The following is a 5294-nucleotide window of genomic DNA, read 5'->3' as shown; positions in this document are numbered from 1 at the left end:
GAAGTGAATCCCTTCCACCTCTCTCTTCCCAGAATTTCAGCACCACGCACTGACCACAGATCCTCGTGTTCACAAATTTCACAACTTTAAAAGCCTTTTGTTTATTTTACAGAACAAAGTCAGGACACCCGTTCTGTCTGAATTTGATTCTGACGTGCAAAGACTGCTGGTGTCCCTGCAGTGTTTGTTTGCTACTTGTAAAATGTTGGCTAGAGCTCTCCATAGCAAGTGAGGGACGAAAGTGATCTGCTACCTGAGCTTACAGAGCTAGCCCAGCCCCGGAGCAGGCGGTTCTGAGCCTGAGGGGGTGATGGGGGACCTCTGCTCTGCTCACCCCTTGCTGACAGCCCTTTCTCACCAGCCTGCGGTTCCAAAACCAGCTGTGCTGCCGCACTTCTTTCTGTTCGAGCACAGAACAGCGGAGCAGGTTTACATTGAGAATTATCTTGCGCTGTGGCTCACCTCCCCTCTTGCTTTTCCTCTCTCAGGCATTTTGTGTTTATTTCCCGAGTTGAACCTGGGTGCTAGCCAAGCTTAATGAAGTCGTAACTGGTGTAAACTGGGAGGCGAGTGCACACCGGTGGATGTGGGGCAGGGCAAGGCTTGTCCTGGCTTCCATGCCCTGGAGCTCTGGCTCGGCACAGCAGTATTTTAGGAGCAGACTGGCTCACAAAAGCGTGTGGTCTTCTGGTTTTCTGATCTCCCTGCATATACCGTCTGCTAAAACATTTAAGGTTCCATCAGCTTTGGTGGTGGCCTCCTGCGTGAGACCGTGGCCGAGCTGCGTGCATCTTGGTGGTTCTGGAGAGCCGTGCCGCGTGGTGCTGGGGATGCTCTCGGCTGTGGGACACGTCTCCCCTCCAGCCGGGCTGTGTGCGGGCCGCGCAGCTGGCCTGCATGGAGCAGCTTGGGTGCTGTGCCTGAACGGCAGCGCCGGCTGCAGCTGCGGTGGCCGGTGTTGGGCTGTGACAAGGCGCTGGAGAGGAGAGCAGCGTGAGCTTCTGCTCCCTTCCTCTGCAGCTGTTTCTCTCACCCGTCCTGCTTCCAACTGGCTCTTTTCTTCTGACTGCCTCGTCCCTGAGAGCTTTGCCCTGCTCCTCCTGTGGCCGAGCCTTCCGGAAGCCGGTGCAGCGGGCAGTGCCCGACGGCACCTTCTGTTCCTCCTTGAGGCACCCACTTCGAGCCCAAGCTGGGAGGGTGCAGAGCCGCCGTGTCGGTGATGCCGGACACCTGTCCGGGAGGGAGCAGAGTGCAGACCACCCACTCCTTCCACAGAGGTCACCCGGCAGATGGTAACTGTTGGTCACTGGAGTGGAGCCAACGAGTTGGAGATGAAAGGCTCCCTGGCCTCTTAATGAACCACTCCCCGCGCAGGCACCTCGGCCCCCTGCAACACAAGCTTTATTTACATCTATTAAAAGCACTTGGCCGGTTTATTGAAGCAGCAGTGCTCTCGCTCCCCACTCCTCGGGGCAATGTCACTGTCAATATTTGCCTTGGAGGAATGCATCCAGCAGATGAAGGCTTGTTTTGCGGCCAGAGAGGGACGACTCCTCCCTCGTGACTTACAGCCCTTGCTGCTGGCCGATGGCGCAGGCGCCGTCACCTCCCGGAGCAAAGGCACGGCCCCGGGTTTCCCAGCAGTCCCCGGAGGTGACCCTTGTTTCCACACTGTCCCTTGGGTGGGGGCTGGCCAGGCTGACCCCCCCAGAGCCATGCTGGCACACGGAGCAGGACTTCGCCTGCGCTGTGGAGCAAAACTTTTCCCAAGGGCTTGGGGAGCATCTGTGGGCAGACTTGGCTACCCCTAAAAGGAATAAAACCGTCGATAATGCTGGACGGGCTGATGTGCTGCTGCTTCTCCTTTCCTGGCTCCTGAGGAGATGGGCTAGCTGCCTGAGGCCATCCTCATCCTCAGGGAAGCGCCGGTGCCAAAGCAGCAGCCTCTCCGGTTAGAGGCACTCTCTGAAGTTGCTGAGGTCCGCAGGCTCCGGTTACCTGTTAGGTGAGAGTCCAGGCATCGTTCGCTTCCCTTCTTCCACAAAGCCAGGCTTGATTTATTTTTTTATCAGATAATATCCTTTGTGTTGCAAAGCGTCTGGAGCCGAGCTTGGCCTCCCTGCCAAATCGCAGCGCAAGCTGGGTGCGCGATGCACACAGCAGATGTGCAGGGAGGCGGTGGGTGCCGAGGCCAGCTCTGTGAGCAGGGAGGGCTTGGAGGGACACGAAAGCCTCTGCTCCCCGATGCGGGGCACTCAGTGCCGTAGCCAGGCCTGGTCCCGGTGCTCAGCACCCCGCCGTCTTTGGGCAGGCGCAGGGTGCTTAGCCTGCATGAGAAAATCAAGAGATTTGGGTAAGTTCCCTGCTCTGCCTCAGGCTCCTGCTGCTGCCAGGGATGCTGCGGGCAGGTGAGAGCCCTGGGACGGCCGGGAGCAGCTTGACCCGGAGGCAGAGCCCGCTGCAGCCTTTCAAAGTGGAAAGCGTGTTTATTCCTGGGATATCGGGTTTCCGGCAGGAAGGCCGGCAACTGCCAAGGTTTTTATTGGATCCCAGTGAAAGGAATTTAGAGAGTCCCGTGCTTGTTGTCTTTCCCTGTGCCTGCAGTGGTTAAGGAGCATTCTTACCTTTGAATGGGAGTGAGGGGCACGGGGATTTGGCATCCGGCACCGGCACGTCTGTGGTGATGGAGTTTCAAACAGGTTGCCTTGTTGTCTCCCGGGCAGGAGGCATCAGGAGGGGTCAGGGCTGGGAAAGCACGGAGAGGGGCTTGGAACTAGTTGAAAGAATCTGAACTCCGTTGGGCCCGAAGCATGTGGGAAGTGTTGCTTGAGCTCCTCTCCTTGTAGCGGGGCTGGGGCCGGGTTTTTCACATTTGTTACTAGTTTGGACAAGGTTTTGACTGTTCTTGGAGGTAATTTTATAGGAGATTGAAATTCTGAAGACCACGTACAGTGGCTTGATTGCTTCAATGTGTCGTGGAGACAACTCCAGAGCTCTGACTACCCTTGGATGCTGCCAGCACTGACCAACATCCTCCAGGGCCTGAGATCCGTGCCAAGTCCCGTTCCTGTCCACGCACGGGGAGCTCTTGGCTTAATGCTGGGGTTTCCCAGGACCCCTTCTAGCTCAGTTGTAGAGCTGCTGCCCTGAGGAAGGGGAAGAAGAGGGGCAGTGGCTGTGGTTTGGATCAGAGTCAGAGCTGCACTCGGTAGGAACAGGAGTGCAAGCAGCTCCCTGGCTCTTCCTGCAGAGAAGAAATGAAACGGGCCATTAAGGCAACACCAAATAACCCGAGGGTGAGAGTGGTCTGGAGCAGCAGGGCCACCCGCAGCGAGGTGCGAGCCCCGGCTCTGCTCGAGGTCCCTCCAGCCACTTGGTGCGGCAGCATTGGGCCGTTCCCTCAGGGACGAGCTGCTGAAATCTTGTGTCTTGCTCCCAGCTCTTGCGCTGATGGGCACAGAGGCGAGCGGTGCTGCACGGTGGCTGCTAGGGTCCTTGCAAGTGCTGGAGTTCTTGGAGACAAGGATTTCTTAATTTAGGGCTTGATCCAGCAAAAGAAGGTGGCTGAGCCCTGTGCACTGCGGCATTCGGGATCACATCCCTCTTTGGTGCTAGGTTTGGTGTGCTGTGAGTGCCTGCGGTCTAAATCGGATGTCAGACAAGCAGTCTCTTCTCCATGTTGGTGGGGACACCCGGGGAGAGCAGCGGGCTCCAGCCTGCAGACTCATCTTCTCCAGAAGAAGGAGGGAAAACCACTCTTGGTTTCGGCGATGTTTAAAGTGGGAGGCACAGCTCACCATTCTGGGTTTTGGGAGGGGTTTCATGCTGTGCAGATGCTCGCAGGATCTCTGAGCGGATACTGGACACAAGCGGTTTCCTGTTGCTCTTCCAGCTTCAGCTGCAGGGTCTGGGACCAGCATCCCGCAGTGCTGAGCACGGGCGGGTAATTTCTGCAGTGGAAATTTTGCTCAGTGGAAAAAAGGAGAAAAAAAAAAAAAAAGGAAAAAAGAAAGAGGGAAGATGTGGGTACGCTGCTGATGATTGTTGGTTTTTATACTAACACGATGATGCTGGTCTCCAGGGCTCTGGGGTCCTACGACCCCTACAGGGGTGCGACAGGCCACGGAAGAGCCCTTGGGGCCGTGCTCCTTGTCCCTGCCTGGCTGGAGGCAGCAAGCGCCCAGGCAGGGAAGAGATGGAATTGAGGCAACCACTGGTTAAGCGGCTAACGAGCTGTGCGGGAACTGGGCTGCTTATGCTCCCAAACAAAAGCGCATGTGGAAACAGCTTGGGAGTGTGTGCTGATGAGTATCTCCTCTTTCCGACGCCCACTGCCACAGCAAGTTGTATTTATTTGGAGAAAGGAGTAAATTTCTTTTCCCCTCCAGGAACTATTGGTCCTGGGGAGAAACCACATTCCCAGAGTCGTCTCTTGTCGTCCTTCCATGACCCTCTTCCTCCGCTCCCTGGCACGGGGTCCTGGAGACTTCATTGCCTGCTTTTGATCCCTTCTGGTTTGAAGCTGTGTGAGCCGTGGCCTCAGAAACGTCGAGCCCCGGGGGGAGAGAGGGCCGGGGGCAGCGCAAGAGGCAGCGGGGACGTGGGAGGGGGGAGCGGGAAGGAAAATATTGAACTTGGTGTGAAAACCAGTGAAGCAAACAGGGAAGGCAAAAAGGGAAGAGTGTTAACTGCGGAGCGGAGGCCGGGAGGGGATGGAACGGTGTGACCATGAAGGGAACTGTGTGAGTTTGTGCAGGGGGTTCCTCCGGGGTCCCAGCAGGCGGTGGGAGGCCGCAGAGCCCCGACGACGCGCAGGAGGGCTGGTGGGGCCACGTGTGTGTGCCCACCCGGGATGCAGCACCTTGTACTTGTCGCAGCTGGGATGCTACAGCGAGGCATCGCGTCGCGGCCCGTACGGACCACGAGCTCCAGCCCTCCCCGCTGATGCCCAGGGCTCCAGGCGGGGCCGGAGCTTCTCGCCCTCTGGGAGGATGCTCTGACCCACGGGGGCCGTAGCCCGGGGTCCCTGTGGGACCCCACGGAGCTCCAGCCCCTGCCCACGGGGGGGGACTCCAGCGTTCTCCCACGCAGGCTCCAGCTTTCCAGGACCGCTCCGAGCTCCAGCCCCTGCCCACGGGGGGACTCCAGCTCTCTTCCACGCAGGCTCCCGCTCCGGGTGGGGAAAGGGGGGGGTGTGGAGGCGAGCCGATGCCCTCGGCGGGGCCGGGGCGGGGCGGGGCGGGGCGGGCCGGGGGAGGCGCCAGGCCCGGCGGCGGAGCGCGGCGAGCGGGGGG

The sequence above is a fragment of the Harpia harpyja genome, chromosome 13 (genome assembly GCF_026419915.1).
Source record: "Harpia harpyja isolate bHarHar1 chromosome 13, bHarHar1 primary haplotype, whole genome shotgun sequence".
In the NCBI taxonomy this organism is placed as follows: domain Eukaryota; kingdom Metazoa; phylum Chordata; class Aves; order Accipitriformes; family Accipitridae; genus Harpia; species Harpia harpyja.
This window is presented reverse-complemented; position numbering follows the sequence as displayed.